Source organism: Henckelia pumila, chromosome 2, assembly GCF_033568475.1.
Source record: "Henckelia pumila isolate YLH828 chromosome 2, ASM3356847v2, whole genome shotgun sequence".
In the NCBI taxonomy this organism is placed as follows: domain Eukaryota; kingdom Viridiplantae; phylum Streptophyta; class Magnoliopsida; order Lamiales; family Gesneriaceae; genus Henckelia; species Henckelia pumila.
The window spans coordinates 194,491,545-194,510,026 of record NC_133121.1 but is presented as its reverse complement, the minus strand read 5'-3'; the positions used below and the strand labels follow the sequence as shown (position 1 = coordinate 194,510,026).

The 18,482-nt window shown below is 37.9% G+C and overlaps 1 pseudogene; it reads left to right on the top strand.

Moving 5' to 3' along the window:
- Window positions 1-5: 5 nt before the first annotated feature.
- Window positions 6-1,963, top strand: LOC140879298 (uncharacterized; annotated as a pseudogene).
- Window positions 1,964-18,482: the final 16,519 nt, after the last annotated feature.

Here is an 18,482-nt window from a genome sequence, read left to right as displayed (position 1 = left end):
AAAGGATGATAGGATTGAGTTTGTGTGAGAGTAATGTAGCCAATTTATACTGAAATCGAATCCATCCAACGGTTGTGATTTAGATCTGAAAACACACATTCAACGGTCAAGATCTTGATCCGTGTGAATCAATCCAACGGTTGTGATTTAGATCTGAAAACACACATTCAACGGTCAAGATCTTGATCCGTGTAGAATCAATCCAATGGTTGTGATTTAGATCTGAAAACACACATTCAACGGTCAAGATCTTGATCCGTGTAGAATCAATCCAACGGTTGTGATTTAGATCTGAAAACACACATTCAACGGTCAAGATCTTGATCCGTGTAGAATCAATCCAACGGTTGTGATTTAGATCTGAAAACACACATTCAACGGTCAAGATCTTGATCCATGTAGAATCAATCCAACGGTTGTGATTTAGATCTAAAAACACACATTCAACGGTTAGGATCTTGATCCGTGTAGAATCAATCCCAACGGTTGTGATTTAGATCTCTCCAATGGTTACATTCTTCACAACTATTATATAATGTGATGTAATCATATTATTTTCTCACACCACTCATTTCACATTCTCATTATAAAGAAAATGAATTCTCAATCAGAATTACAATTATCTTAATCTAGCTCATCTTCTTTGTCGTTGTCGGATAAAGAAGATGAAACGCAAAATGAGTGGTTGAATGCTGTTGAGAGTTTTGCAAATAAAAGAAAAGCAGTCTTAGATGTGATTACTCAAGAGCAAGAGTTGGTTGCTGCGTACATCATTCAAAATGATCAAGAAGCCACACACAAAGGTTCGATTCCAGGTCACGTAGTCATCTATCGTGATCAAGAAGTCGCCGATCGTAATTTATTCAACGATTACTTTGCTGAAATTCCAAGATATAATGAAACAATGTTTCGAAGACGATTTCGAATGTCTCGAAACTTTTTCATTCGTATCATAAATGAGGTAAAGAATCATGATTCTTATTTCATTCAACGAGTTTATGGTGTGGGCTGGCTCGGTCTATCAACTCTGCAAAAAACAACAGCCGCTTTGCGCATGCTAGCATATGCTTTACCCGCGGATGCTACTGATGAATATATCAAAATTGGAGAATCTACAGCAATTGTGTGTATGCAACGGTTTTGTCGTGCTATAGTGGAAGTTTTTGCAGAACGATACTTGAGATCACCTACTTCTGATGATGTTGCCAGACTACTCTACATAGGTGAACAACGAAGATTCCCAGGGATGTTAGGAAGTCTCGACTGTATGCATTGGAAGTGGAAAAATTGTCCAACGGCTTGGGCAGGCCAATATGCAGGTCGTAGTGGTTCTCCGACAATCATTTTAGAAGCAGTAGCTGATTACAATCTTTGGATATGGCATGCATATTTTGGAATGCCCGGAACAAATAATGATATAAATGTGTTGGAGTCGTCTGGTTTATTCTCCAAACTTGCACAAGGTATTGCTCCTACTGCTTATTACAAAATTGGAGGAAAAGAATATGATATGGGATATTACTTAGCTGATGGTATTTATCCAAAATGGTCAACTATTGTGCAAAGCATTCATGATCCACGCGGACCAAAAAAGAAATATTTCGCAATGAAGCAAGAATCCTGTAGAAAAGACGTTGAACGTGCATTTGGAGTCCTTCAATCATGATTTTCTATCGTGGCGTCACCAGCACGTGGTTGGAAGAAATGTCATTTACATGACATAATGACATCATGTATCATAATGCACAACATGATTATCAAAGATGAACGCGATCTCAGTGCACCTATTCAAGATGCGCGAGAAACACCTGCTCCAGAAGTCGAAATGATTGTCGATGATAATATGAAGTTTCAAGAATTTCTCAATCGATATAAAAAAATAAAAGACAAAGATGCTCACTACGAACTGCGGAATGCTTTAATTGAGCATTTGTGGGATGAATATAGTAGTTCAAATGCTTGAAGTTGTACTCGAACGGTCTAAGCATTTATGTTTGAAATTATATTTTGTATTATGTTTTTGATTTGTATGTGTTATGTTTGATGTTGTATCCGTTTCGTATTCGTCTTATTTTTTAAGTTGTATCCATTCTGTGGTTGTCTTATGTTTGAAGTCGTACACATATTTATCAATTTTAATAATTATCATATATTAATTTGTATTATCTATAAATTAATTTATATAATAATAATTAAACCATAAACTTTAAATTTAATATTTATATGTATTAACAATAAAATATTTTTAATTAATTAAAATATTATTTAGATAATATGTAAAAATATTTATTAACGATAAAATATTTTTTTATAATCGCAAAATTAATTATATAGTTTGTAAAAATATGTTGAATAAAATTAATTAATATATATGAAATAAAAGGAATATTTCGAGAATATTCCTTTTGGTGTAAGATTTGGTGTAAATGGGTTGGAGATGGATATTGTGTTTGGTGCAGAAATTGCACTATTTTAGTGCAAAAGTTGCACCAAAATGGTGTTTGTGGTTGGAGATGGCCTAAGCCGGCGGAATAAAACCTGTAAGTATAACCCAAAGCGAAAGAATAGTAAAACCCAATTGAAATATCCACTTAAATAAAAGAAACCTAGTAGCTAACTCTGCAGTACAGCGTTGATCACAAACTACACCCAGGTTCAAAGTAAAACATATGCAACTGCTCCGCCAAATGGGGTGTCTAAGAAACACAATAACATGGGCGTGATCGAACTACTCTCAGAACGTAAAGCACGGGTAAACATACTGATATGATGTATGCAAAATGAATGACTGCGTAACTGGGTATACTGATCAATCTTGCTCAGAATGACGCCAAGGTGTGAGTAGTGTCATCAGGGACTCAAACCACTGGGTAAATTATTCCCTTACTTCAAATCGGACATGCATCTACAATGTCCAAGAATACTAGAGTCCGCTCGACCCGTCGGCCACTGTGACTCTCAGCGTCTCACCGTCCAAAACAATGGCTAAGCGACCCCACTGGAAAGGCTTATTTTGAAGGAGAAACAAGCTCAACATGTCATATTCACATGCAACATATTATATTAAAATAGTAAAACATAGATTATGACACATAATATTCCTCACATAAGACATAATCTTTCATATTCGCTGGATATCTCAGTCAGTACTTTACTTACCTCAATAATTGTCCTAGTTGTACATGCATCCATCACTACAAGTCAAGATAATAATTCATCACTAATACTGACCTAAAATCTTTAATTTAGGTAATAGATACTCCCTAATACTAATAGGGATCTCGGACTATATCTGCGTTCGTCATCTTCCAGCTGATGTCTAAGGCCCTGACCCAAGCACAGCTCCGCTACAAGCTCCTTAACATCTCGCTACCGCCCGGCCCTCGAGAAGAAGACTAAAACACTGAATCAGGTCTACACCTTAAACACACAGTAAATTGTGAGATTTCTCGACCTATTTATAGGCAAGGGTTTGGAATCTCCGATCTCTACATGCCTTCCAAGTGCCGAACTGCCCTATTCGGAATCTCCAATATTCATCTTCGGACCTTCTGATCTCATGCATGTGATTTCATGTCAAAACGCTGGCGAAACATCACTAGTGTGCATGACCTAACTCTTCGGAAGTTCCGATCTCTGGTTCGGAAGTTTTGATCTTAATTCCGAACTTCTTTTCTTGGTTTGATCACTTCGGAACTTTCGATCTCCTATGGTTCACTTTCGGACCTTCCGAACTACCCGAGTCAAATTTAACTCTTAGACCCTTTTCTCACATCTTGGAGTCGATTTCTTAGTCAGATTAATCATATTAAAATTCCTTAATCAAGTTTAATCATTTAAGCTCGTAAAAATGAAATTTGTGTTACTACATAGTATCACAGATTGATCACTATAATTGTTTTGATATAACAATAAGTGTGTGATAGTAGCTCGAAGTAGTCAGTATTGTTCTTTTATTGAATATGAAAGTATTTAAAGCTTGGAGAATTGTATGCTTGATGATTCAAAGATTCAGGAGAGTTGCAACTGCGTACTTCTTCAAGTATTTATAATGGAGAATGTCTAACGTTAAAAAATTTAGCCGGTTCACATCTGATCCAAAAATATCCGAAAATCAAGCAGAATGTGTCACATGTCTTTGTCCTCATTCCAAAATAGTACTAACGATAGTGAGACAATTTGAATATGGTCGGTTACGAATTATAACGTCTCAATCTCCAAAAAAATTATTTTGGATTTATCTTCAACAACCTAGACTGATCTTGAATGATTCTCAGAATACATGATTGATCTGGTCTGGATTTGTTTGAGCTGGTCTGGCTATGTGAATTGGGTTGCAATGAGGGTCGATTTGATGAATCCATACTAGTTCCATTTAACTGAAAACGTAGTCCACTAAACTTACTGATTTGATAAGAGACTCCTTATCATTTTAGTATTGTTTAGATAAAATGTCTTACAATATCGATACTGATAAAATGTGTCTTTTGGTTTTGTTCATCGTAACAGCTGATCAGCTTAGGTATTTGTCTTTGTTCTCATAATTGTCATCACCAAAATTAAGATTATTTCCTTATCAAAATATGTTTTTTTATTCAATATGTTAATATGTGTGTGTGTGTGTGTGTGTGTGCACGTGTGTGTGGATTACCTTAAAAAGACATATACTATTATACTGTTATCTTATACATTAATATATATGTGTCACAATTTTAGTACTCGTATTTTTTTCTCAAGAACTATGTAATAAATATAAGTATAAAAAAATTATATCCAATTATTAATTCAATTGCACTTGATAAAGAAATTTTTTGTTTACCTTCGAAAACTTCTATGACGGTTCCTTAAGCATGAAAATAATGCAAAGTGCACAACCATTTTTTTGGAGCGATCTATTCACAAATTCATTCAAGTTGCACTTATAATTTGAAGCAAGATATTTGATTCGATAACTTGATTTTGAATGACACAAATCTTAGATAACCTGAAATCCACCAAAATCTTTTACTATATTTTTGTGTAAGGTTATTTTTCATCATTTTTATCTCTCTTGCCCTTATTTTATCTCTCTTTCAGATTGACCAAAACTCCCTCAAAATCTATTTTTAGCCCATTTCTCCTATATTTTTCTCACAACTTTTAGCATTCACAACAAAAAAATGTTTTATAGATTGGAAGAAAAAATATACAATAAAATAACAAGGATAACGAGGTTCAAACGATTTGAGAACCTACAAAGCCTATTTATTATATGACATACGTAATACATGTGAACCATCTACTAATTATTGTTTACAATTGTTAACTTGATGTAGAATGGAATTGAAATTGACTTGAAATTTAGGAATGATGCTTACTAAATCATGTAAGGCGTTAAAACGATTTGCGTGTGTAATTATATGAGCTAGAAATTAATTTTTATAACTTCAAACATAATCCGAAGATCGTGTACTAAAAATTATATCTCAAAAGAAAGAAGACAATATCATAACGATTTCAAAAATTTTCGATAACAAAGAAAAAAGGGAAAAAAAATGTCTTTGTATAGTTTGTTTGTATAATTTTTTATTTATTTATTTAATTTCTTTATCTAGAATCTTTTTTCTTCTTGGTTTGGTTTAAAGAATAAAAATCAGCCAAATAAAGGTCCTAATATAATATTTTAGTTAACAAAAAGGCCCATGGACCTGTTCAACCCAAAGCTTTTCTCAAATAGAACCGTCTAAACAAATGAATGATGATTCTGTAAAAAAAATAGTCCTAGTTCTAGTAAAAAACAAGAAAAACGATTAACGAAGGATTTGCACAATATGAAGAACATAGAAGAAGTAAAATGGCTAGAACTTTGAAGTCTTTTGGTCCATATTTTCTTACCTATATGTTGGAAAATGAACAAAAAAACTTAGTTGCATGTCTAGCCCTGAAGCTCCATACTAGAAAGAAGCCATCAATACTAAAATAGATTCCATTTTGAAAAATCACACCTAGGAATTGATGTATCTTCCACCAGGTACCAAGAAATTAGAATGCAAATGGGTCCTAAAAAGAAGTTATATGTTTGATGGAATTGTATGCAAGTGTTGAGAACCCTAGAGAGCGATTTCGCAGATGCTATTGGTGGAGATGCAGCGGCTGATCTCAAGCCACCGGACGGAGGAAGGAAATCATATGCCGCTGCCTTTATGGCTTCTTCTCCACGCACTCTCAACAAAAGTTTTCAACTCGATGAATCTCATATCATCGCGAAGCCCATGACAATGTACAAAAACGTTCCTGGAGTTTTCTTCACGGAGGAAGAGGTCATGGACATGGGAAAGGCTCATCCATTTGCTTTGATTGGAAAATTTTCAGGAGGCTGGCCGACTCGTGACAAAACTCTTCAAGAATTTTCATCTGCAGGCTTTTTGGGTCCCTACAAAGTCCAATTATTACGTCCGGGGTTTCTCTTCATATACTTTCAGTTGGAAGAAGATATGGCTTGGTTTTGGGGGAAAGGGCGATGGTTTCTCCAAGGACATCTTCTTAGGGTGTTCAAATGGACACCATCGTTTGATTATCAACGTGAATGCTCTATAGTTCCGGTTTGGGTTTGGTTTCCGGACCTCCAATCTCTTTATTTGATAAAAAGCTGTTATACTCAGTGGCAAATGTGGTGGGGACGCCTCTGAAAATGGATGAGTTAACTTCTAAGGGTGAACGATGGCAAGAGTTTTTGTAGAGATTGATCTACTTAAACCATTGCATGAGAAAATCTGCGTAGGGTTGGGCAAGAAAGTCATAGAGAAGCGAGTGATATATCAGAATTTACCTAGTTACTGCTCGAAATGCTGCCATGTGGGACATGCATCGACGGAATGCTATGCTTATGGGAAAAACCCTAAACCTCCATATCGAGTCAAAAAAAATCAAGGCGATCTACGAGACATCATCAATAATAAAAGGCAGATGAATAAGGATAATGTTCAAAAAAATTCAGATGAGGTTCCAAGGTTAGAATGGATTAAAGTGGGATCCAGAAAGGGCAAGGAAAAGGTGGATGTTAATTCTCCAAAGGCTTCAAGTCCAGCTAAAGAAACAGGTCCTTCGAGTTCGAATAGATTTGAAACCTTGAGCGTGGATTTACAAGAGGATACGTTGGTAGCAAAGGATCTTAAGGTTGGGTCGGAGAAGATTAATCTCATTAAACCTAAATATGCTGGTATATGGAAGGGGAATTGGGTTGATGGTATGTTCATCGAAGAGGGGATGAAACAACTTTTTTTGGAAAATATTCAGGAGAATGATAACGATCTGGCTTCGGACATGGGCGATCACATTTCAGAATCTCCAGAGGGGGAGCAGCGGATTGATCAGCAAATTATTGATAAAGAAGGGGATAAGGTTGTTGATGATGAACCAATAAAAAATGACTCTAAAGGATTGGTATCTGATATTGATTGTTTGGCTCAGTCTCATGAGCCAATCATGGACGGTAAAGAGCACGGGCTAGTTGGAACTGTTGATTCGGAGGAGTTTGTCGTTGAAAATACTATAGAACCAAACCAATGCAAAGAAATGATGAGCACGGCTGCTGAGTTCTATCACAACATCACAGAAGATCAGGTTGAAATTATCCCTAAGAGGAAATTTGGACGTCCACCTAAGAGAACAAAATCGGTACCTCCTATGAGGAATCGTAGCCTACTTCTCAATCAAGATACCAACCAGGAGGTTATATTTAATCAATGAAGGGGCTCTTTTGGAATGTTCGAGGTATCGAAAATAAAGCAGTCCAAAGGAGGTTGAAATTTATTAAAAGTGATACTAAACTCCAATGGGGGTGATGGAACCAAAAAATACTCTGGCTAATGAGTTATTGGTTAATAAATTTGGTTTTGGGTCGGTGTATGGGAATTGTAACAATAAAATTGGCTTTACTAGAATAGTAATTTGACTTTTGATATAATTTTGGATCATGTTCAGTTTATTCATGTGAAGGTAACTTCTGCGTGTGTTCCCTACGCGTTTTTATCTTTCAGTGGTGTATGCTAAATATGACAGGGGAGAAAGGCGTGAGCTATGGGATGGGCTTCTGAGTTGTAAGCCTCTAGATGGGTGTCCATGGATGGTTGGAGGAGATTTTAATGTCATAACAGATTCTTCAGAACATTCTTTGGGAGTGGTTAACAGCCCGGGTGGTATGTACGAATTCTCAGACTTTATTGTTGCTGCTGGTCTTTTGGATCCTGGTTTTTTAGGATCTAAATTCACTTGGACTAATTCGAAGATTAGGAAAAGGTTGGATAGAGTTCTTATTTCATCTATTTGGAGCTCCTTTTCTGATTCCTTCAAAGTGGAACATCTCCATAGGGGGACCTCTGATCACTGTCCGCTATTGGTTTTTGCTCCACTATTACCAAAGTCGAAGTTTTTTTTTAGGTTTCAGAATATGTGGGTTCAACATCATAGCTTTCTCCAAACAGTCAGATTGAATTGGAACAATCCTTGTGAGGCTCATAGACTCACTCGTTTGGTTATCAAACTGAAACACCTCAAAAATCATTTGAAATGGTGGAACCAAGATGTTTTTGGCAATATTCATGATCAAGTTAGACTTTTATCCGAAAAGGTTGATATTGCAAAGTCAAACTCTGATCAAGATCCTTCTGTCGATAATCGGGTGGAGATGTCTCTTGCTCAAGCGTCTCTTGCGCATTGCTTAGCCATGGAAGAGATATTCTGGAACCAAAAGGCTTCTGCTAAGTGGATGGTCGATGGAGAGAAGAACACCAAGTTGTTTCATAATACAGTTAATAGGCGTAGAGCAAGGAATAAAATTTTTTGTATTTGGGATGATGGCTCTTTGTTGGAGGTCCAAACTCTTATTCCGAATTTAGGAGCTAAATTCTTTGAAGATCTATTAGCATGAGAGTATACTGCACTTAACTGTCCTAACTTCAATCACATTCCCTTGGTGGTGGGAGACGAGGATAATGTGTAAGGCCCGAGATTATTTGATTTAATCCGAAATTATTTAATTTTAATCCGAGTATATTTAATTTGGGAATATTTAGAGTTTAGATTTAAATTCTAATATTCTTAAATTATTTAGGATTGAAATTGAATTAAAAAGAGGGTCGATGACTGAATTGCAATTTATGAAGTTTCGAGGGGCTAAATTGCAAATAGATTGAATTTATCTAAATCTGAAATGATTACTTAGCATGTGTGCGTGTATGTTCCATATCTATTCAGAAAATTTCAGAGAAGAAGTCGAGATTTTCTCTTTTCCTTTGATTTTTGATTTTCAAAACCTCGTATCTTTTGATCCGATTGTCCGAATTTAATTCCGAAAATAGAGTTGCGATCCTTACAACGAGGGCTTTGATTTCATGTAAGTATCTTAATGATTCCATCTGTTTTGAGATTTTTTATGTTGAAGAAATCAGTTTATGAGCATAAATAGTTGTTCTTGAGTTTTTATACATTCCGATATCGAAACCGGATCGAAGAACGAGTGTTGTATGAGTTTCTTACAATTTTCAGCATGTAATTCGAGATGTGTAGCTGCTGATATATTGGAATATGAAGTTTTCTTACTGATATGAGTTGTATATGATAGATAGAATGATTTCGATATTGTTTCGGTTACCGACTTTCAGTCGCTGCGTCGTCGATTTATGATTTGAGGCTGTTTCGGTGTCCTATGCTTGAGTTGTTGATCTCTTAACTTCATAACTGATGTTTCTTGGTTAGAATCTTTATATTTCAGATTAGTATGAGCTTGATAAACTCGCGAAGTCCGCCTTCGAACCAAATAAGATTTGCTTGAGGTTTCAAGTTGTTCTTTGAGAATGAAATGATGGAATTGAGCAGATTTGTATGTGAAGTTGAATAGATATTAATATGTGTTCTTGATATTCTATTTCAGATTTGAAGTATTTCAAGAACCGAAAAGAAAATCCGAAGGTATAATACGACATCGCAAGTCAGGGACATGAAACTCGAGAATGAAGCTTCTTGAGTTGTCCCGCCGAAATCACATACTTGTTTATTGTTTTGATTTTGTTATGATGTTGTCGATCCATCTCAGGTAGTGGATCTTTGTTTCTATATGATTATGATACGATATGAAATATGAATTGATTCTTATTGCAAGGTCTGAGGCGACCTTATTTTCGAGTCTGATGAGACGGCGATAGATGGATATCCATGTCAAGATCGTATACGAATCTTGATGGCAAAGAGTGTGATAGGAATCAATTCTTTATATATATGCGTTTACTCTATTCTCGAGTTGAAATATTTAGAGTGGATATGTTTTCATTTACCGCGTATATATGTTGATTATACTGAGATTGTATTCTCACTGGATGTTTTCGGCTGTTGTTTTGTTTTGTATGTGTGCATGACGACAGATGGGGCAAAAGCTGGCCAAAGTCACCGAGGGTAGCTCATGAGAGAGGATAGATATGTGGACTCGGGTTGTGTAGCTGATTTGATGAACTTAGAAGACTAGCAAGCAAGTTAGAAAGTACTTATAAATGTTGTTCTTGAGATGTTGAACACTTGTATAAGTTTATGGTTTTTGTGAGATTCCAAAATTATAGATTGATGTAGCAACTGCTTGTAATCATGTTTAAATCTTGTGTTCTATGTATGTATACGTGTTTTCGGACTTCAATAGGATGGATTCGAGTGGTTGGAAGAATTATATACCACAGATGAAGAGCATGAAGCTGCTCAGGGCAGCGCCCGGTCTGCAGAAAATAGCAGACTGAGCGCAGCTCTCTTTTAACCAACCCGAAGGTTGGGAAATTTGGGGGCGCCCGGTCGGCGATTTTTAACCGACCGAGCGCACCCCTCTTTGAAAAAAAAATTTGTTTGATATTCTTCCTTCTTTTGTTAATTAATGATTTTTAATTGCTAATTTCCTTAAAAATGAGATTAGCAACCCGAGGCCCCACAACAAGTGGTAACAGAGCTGACGTTGCTCTTGGACCTAGATTGAACTGTAGTGAGTGAGCGGGGTAGATTGAGTCTTCTATCTGATTGTTTATTTATTCTTGAAGCATGTTTATTATTTGAATTGATTTACAGCTTTGAGAATTGCATGCTACTTGTTTATATGATTTGGATGGAATCACGTCTTGACTGAGACTGAATCAGAACTCAATCTCTTGAGAAGGCATTATCATGCTAATCAGAGGAGGACTGAAACAAATTTATTATGTCTGGGATTGAATTATGTGCTAATCTGTTTCCTAATCAGATATTCCTCGAAGACCAGTGACTAGACAGACTGGCCATACTCTGTTGCCAGAACAGGCAGTGATAGAACTGACAGTGCCACAAGCAACTGAAGCACCGAGAGTAGAACCGATAGTGCCACCAACAAAGGAAATGCCTAGAACTGAACAGGGTAGTACTTCAAGAGATATGGGGGATATGACTGCTACTCCGATGGAAACTCTGTTGAAACGCTTTCAGTCGTTTAAACCGCCAACACTGAAAGGAACTGAGAACTCTGTGAAATGTGAGAGTTGGCTCGAGGATATTAAAAAATTTTTTGAATATTATGCAGACGATCGTCGAGTCAAACTCGTTATACACCAACTACACGAAGTTGCAAAAGGTTGGTGGATAGAAACACGAAGAGCACTAGAGCATCGAGGTACGGTCATTACATGGGCTATTTTTAAAACTGCTTTCTATCAACGATTCTTCCCAGTATCTTATAGGAAGGAGAAAGGAGCAGAATTTGCTAGCTTGCAGCAAGGGCAACTAAATATTGAACAATATGTTTGCTAAATTCACGAGTTTGTTGAAATTTGCTCCCTATATAGCAGACAGTGATGAAGCTCAAGCTGACCAATTCATTAACGGCTTGAATCCAGATGTTTTTACTCTCGTGAATGCGGGATGACCGAACTTTTCCGATGCTCTTGATCATGCAAAAGGGGCTGAAGCTGGGTTGTTAAGGCAACGAGGAGCACCATTTGTGCCAGCACCAGCTATACATGTACCAATTGCTGATCAGCCATAGATTCCACCACTGCCTCGATTTGAAGGAGTAGGTTTTAGCAGTGGTAAAAAGAATTTATTTAAAGGGAAAGCAAAACAGTTTAAGCGATGGATTTGGAGAATCCACAGGATATTCGAAGTGAGATGGGTCATGTGAATCCCGATGTTGCCCCCAGTGTTGCAACACCAGAAGAACCATCAACGGCCCATTCTCTGCCGATTGTTCCAGTACCCATGGAACCTGTTCCTCTTGATGTTCTCATGCCTGGTGAACCAGGGAATGCGATTGATTTGGAGAATCCTCCTGATTTCTCCGTATTGAATAGAGTTAATCCTCCTCCACCGATGGTTTGGCGATCAAAAAGGCAGGCAGGATACAACCCTGATTTTACTCAGTCTAAGCGGTTCTACAAGGATCCATGTATCTCCATGGCCGAAGAAGATCGTAGCTCGGGCGATGATCCGGATGATGTCAACTACGAGTTTGTTGCTCGTACGAAACCCTTTGGTTCCGTTTCTGCCTCTGCCTCCGCTCCGATCATTGAATTTGCTTCTGAGAGCGATGATTCAAACACCTCTGGTGATGTTCCTTCAAAGGATATTCCTGCAGAAACTGTACCACCAGAACCTGTTGCTTCTGATGAGGATGCCACTTTGGCACAAATTTTGGAAAGCCTTAAGAAAGGAAAGGCTTCCTTGTCTGTTCCTCCCTCTGCTCATCTCTCCGATGATGAGATGATGGAGGAGTTTGCTGCAAGCAAAGCCCATCAAGCTAATGATCCTTCTTCCTCTTCTTCTTCTGCCGACTCTGATGCTGACTCTTCTGATAAGAGTGCAGATATCGGTGATGAAGAAGACTCTGAAGATATTTCCAGCATGGATGCTGATGAAGAACCTCTGGACCAAGAGGATGTTTCTACTGCTGATGCCCGTGTTGCTGTTGGTGTCGTCAACACCACAGACAACACTGTTGATGAGGACTATGACATGGATGCTGCTCATTCCCTCATGTTTTATTTTGGTGATGCTGTTGCTGTTTGGCCCCTCTTCGCTCATAGAGGTCTATTGGATGAGAGGAACATAGATGTACGCTCCTATGATAGGTACAATCTGATTGATTTTTTGAAGCTTAGGCAACTTTATTCCACTGTTTTTGCTGTGATACCCTACTGTAAGAGGGTGATTCTGGAATTCTATGTCAACCTAACCGCAAGGATTGAAGATCCAGAATCTGCGAAGTATGGCTTGGTCTATCTTCGGGGAAGGCTGTTTGAGTTTACTCCAGCTGTTATCAACTCTCTCTACTCAACCCCCGATGTTGATGAAGGAACCTATCCATATGTCAGTGAAATGATCTCTGTCCTTACTGGTGGCTTCGTCAAAAAGTTTTCTAACCACTTTTCTGCAGCCAAGTTGACATCTTTTTATTCGGTCCTACACAAGATAGCTGTGAGAAATTGGACACCCTCCTCAAACTCTACTTTTATCACACGGCCTCAAGCCTTCATTCTTTATGCCATTGGGACTGGGAGTCCTTTCAATTTTGGGAAGATGGTATTCAAGACAGTGCTCCAGTTTGCTGATGGAGGACTCAAATCTACAAAGCTGCCATTCCCGTCCTTGATTTATGGCATTTTGGAATCTCAGGGATTCATCTGTAATATTACAGAAGAACTCACTTATCAACTTGAGATTTTGAAGTTAGCAGCTAGACTTCTTAAGGGAAATCGAGTTCTAGATTTGCCCTGGACTGCCACTCATACTCCTGCTGCTGAAGTTTCTGATGTTACACCCGGTGTTGCCAACACGGGTGACAACACTGAAGAAACAGTGCCCACTCCTTGTTGTAAAACATGTTCAGATCAATTAAGAATTGATACCTGGTGCAGCAGAAGTTTAAAATTTTTATTTTATTATATGGAACGATTCCATATATGGGTATCAAAACTTTTATGATTAAATTTGTTCAAGTAAAAATAAAACACAGTTAAATTTTTACCTCGTCAAGCAAAGGCTTGATTGTGGACTCCAACAGAATTTAATCTGCTCTTCTTGTAAATCTCGGGAACCGATGACAGTCACGATCTAACTCCGGAATTAGGTCCACGAATGAAAAACAGAAACCCTCTGATTGACTGCACTAAAAATCAATCAGAAGTTTTACGTAGAGAATAAACAGATATGATCTGTTAATTCGATTTTTAATTTTTCACAAAAATCACAAGTCGAATTTTCTCCAAAAGGGACAGAGGAATTTTCGAAAATCCTCTTGAAAATTATATATAGTGTTCGAAATTTCTAGACTGAATTCTCTTATGAGAATTTCGAACACTGCATCCTATTTATAGATAATTTTTAGACTAGATTAAGTTATAATTGTATTAGGACTCTAACTCCTTAGGGCCCACAATTCATAACTTAAGCCCAACAAGCCAAGCCCGTTGTTATAGAAATTAATATAAAATTCATCGTGACTCCGATTGATAAACTGATTTTACCAATGTGCACAGAAACCATTTCTGCATCTTTTAAAGTCAAGATAATTTTTCTGAATCCGAATTCAGTGATTTCCAAAAATGCCCATCCCTATGTCATTTTAGGAAATCTCACTCCCTTTTAATTAAGAAGTCCAACTTCTCTTTCATTAAATTTAACTCTTTAAATTTAACTATTTCTACGGGGTTTTAGTAATTCATTACTTGTGTAACCCTCAATGGTTCAGGAATACAGCTAGCCGTGGGCTCACAACTTCTTGTGACTCGGAACAACAATTTCCGACTTACCCATCGAATCATGGTAAGAGCGCCTAGCAACATCGCCCCATGATTCCCTAGGTATTACTGATAGTGCCTGCAAGAACCAGTAGATTTTGGTTAGCGTACAGTACGGTCCCTTCAACCAAATATCCTGATCGAATCAACAACCATTGGTGCATCGAGAGTCGTTCGAGATTCGATAACTATGCATAACATCTTGAAGATCTATTAGTGACATCGCATGTGTTACTAGGAACACCAAGTAACCTAAAACACATCATGTACTCTGGCCAGAGATTCGTCACACTAATATCTCCTCAGATCACATAGGATATCCACACTCGCGAGTATGTGGTGAATCCTTGACAACAAAGCATCGACTCCTATATGTGTCGTAACTGTACCCAATCCCGACATCTGATGACCCAATAGAGTCGGTAAACAAGTCAAAGTACAGTACTAGCATATAGAGTCTCAATGATGTTTCAAGTAATAAGGACTAATGGTGTACAACCAAAACCGCGGACTTTATCCACTCGATAAGTGATAACCACTTGAAAAGTCCGAATAGGGTAGTTCGATCATTCATCATATGAATATCCATTTGCATGCTTTGAACATATCTATGTTTCATACCAATGAAACGTGATACTCGGCATCGCAAATGCTAGTCTCAATCTCGAGCGATCCTTATCCTTATTAGCGGACGGCTCAATTGACTAGGAACTGTTTAGAATATAGTGACTATAAGATGTGTTTCATGATAGCCATCCCCATGTGCTACCACATCTTACATACACTATAGTATATTCAAGGTCTTTATCAAAACAACAATAGTATATCATAATAGAATATTATGAAGAAAGATAAAGTCAATGCCATTATAAAAGTATAAATTATATTAAACAAAAGATTGTTTTACATAGAGTCATAAAAGCCCTTAGCCACAAGTTGGCTAACCGGGCACCCACTCTTTCAATCTCCCACTTGCCCTAAAGCCAACTAGTCATACTACGTAATCTCATTGCTTCGCGATGTTTGTCAAACAATGGTCCTGGCAAGGGCTTAGTAAGCGGATCAGCGATATTGTCTGTAGAGGCCACTCTCTCGACACTGATGTCTCCTCTTTCCACGATCTCCCGGATGATGTGGTATTTCCTCAGTACGTTTTTGGACTTCTGATGAGACCCTGGTTCCTTTGCCTGAGCAACGGCACCCGTGTTGTCACAGTACACCGGGACTGGACCAACAGCTTCAGGAATTACACTCAACTCTTGGATGAATTTCGTTATCCAAACCGCCTCTTTAGCAGCAGCTGATGCTGCAATGTATTCTGCCTCAGTGGTGGAATCCGCTATGGTGTCCTTCTTGGAACTCTTCCAAGAGACAGCACCGCCATTGAGCACGAATACAAATCCAGAGGTTGATTTCGAGTCATCCACGTCACATTGGAAGCTAGAGTCGGTATAGCCTTCCAACTTCAATTCTCTCCCTCCATAAACCATGAATAAATTCTTAGTCCTTCGCAAGTACTTAAGAATATCCTTCACAGCTTTCCAATGCATTTGACCGGGATTGGCTTGGTATCTGCTCGTGACGCTCAGAGCATAGGCCACATCCGGTCTGGTAGATATCATCTCATACATGATACTACCTATGGCTGACGCATATGGCACGTGTGTCATCTTCTCTATCTCTTCATCAGTCTTGGGACACATAGACTTGGATAGAGAAACTCCATAACACATAGGTAGATGTCCTCTCTTGGACCCATCCATTGAAAACCTTTTCAATATGGTGTCGATGTAGGTTGATTGAGTGAGTCCTATCATTCTTTTAGATATATCTCTATAGATCTGAATTCCTAGAATATAGGATGCCTCACCTAAATCCTTCATCGAGAATCTACCTGATAACCATATCTTTGTTGACTGCAACATCCCTATATTATTCCCCATGAGTAGGATGTCATCAACATAAAGTACTAAGAATGTTACCGCATTCTTAACTACTTTCTTGTACACGCATGGTTCCTCCGGGTTCTTGATGAAACCAAAATCCTTTATTTTTTCATCAAATTTCTGGTTCCAACTTCTTGATGCTTGTTTGAGACCATAGATTGATCTCTGAAGTTTGCATACCTTATGCTCGCTTCCCATGGATGTGTATCCCTTAGGCTGCATCATATAGATCTCTTCCTTAATGTTTCCATTAAGAAATGCAATCTTTACATCCATTTGCCATATCTCATAGTCATACCATGCTGCTATGGCAATAAGGATTCTTATGGACTTGAACATTGCGACTGGTGAAAAGGTTTCATCATAGTCAACTCCTTGTCTTTGAGTATAATCTTTTGCCACCAATCGTGCCTTGTAGGTCAATACCTTTCCATCAGGCCCAAGTTTTCTCTTGTAGATCCATTTGCACCCAATTGGAACAATTCCATCGGGAAGATCTACTAAAGACCAAACTTGGTTAGAATGCATCGAGTCTATTTCCGATTGCATAGCTTCAAGCCATAAATTCGAATCCGCATCAAAAATTGCTTCCTTGAAGTTTCTTGGATCACATCCAATGTCGGGTTCACTTTGGTCCCCTTCAAGAAGAAGACCATATCTAATAGGAGGCCTAGAAGTCCTATCGGATCTCCTAGTAATAGGCGTGTCTTGTGATGATTCTTGAGGTGTAGGATCGCTATTTTGTATCTCGGGTTCTTCTCGAATTTCTTCAAGTTCCATCATCTTGCCTTTCTTATCCAATAAGAACTCTTTCTCCAAGAAGGTGGCATTCCTTGAAACAAACACTTTTGTTTCAACAGGATGATAGAAATAATATCCGATTGAATTTTTTGGATACCCTACAAAATAACATAAGGTGGATCGACTATCCAACTTATCTCCCACTGTCTGCTTCACGTAAGCAGGACATCCCCAAATCCTCAAGTACGAATACTTAGGAGCTTTACCATTCCATAACTCGTATGGTGTTTTATCTACTGCTTTAGTGTGGACATTGTTTAACAACAATACCACCGTTTCAAGCGCGTGCCCCAAAACGAAGGTGGGAGCTCAGTGAAGCTCATCATGGATCGAACCATGTCCAACAAAGTTCGATTGCGACGCTCCAAAACACCATTCAGCTGAGATGTCATAGGAGGAGTCCACTGAGAGATAATCCCATTCTCTTTTAGATAGTCCAAAAACTCGCTACTTAAGTATTCTCCACTTCGATCCGATCGAAGTGCCTTAATACTTTTACCTAGTTTGTTTTCTACTTCAGCCTTGAATTCTTTGAACCTTTCAAATGCTTCAGACTTATATTTCATTAAATATAAATACCATACCTAGAATGATCATCAGTAAAGGTAATGAAGTAGATGTTGCCACATTTAGTACCAATCCTAAATGGACCGCAAACATCTGTATGGATCAAATCCAACAGATTTTGACTACGCTCAGGTTTCCCTTTGAAAGGAGATTTAGTCATTTTTCCCTTTAGGCAGGACTCACAAGTAGGTAGAGAGTTAATATCAGACATATCAAACATGCCCTCTCCCACTAGCTTGTTCATCCTCCTTGAGGAAATATGACCTAGCCTAGCATGCCAAAGGTTTGCCGGGTTTTGACTATCGTTTTTCCTTTTAATTGTTGTTACCGGTTTATCAACATAATTAATTGGAACGTCTTTTAATTTTAAGCTATATAGATCGTTTTCAAGTTG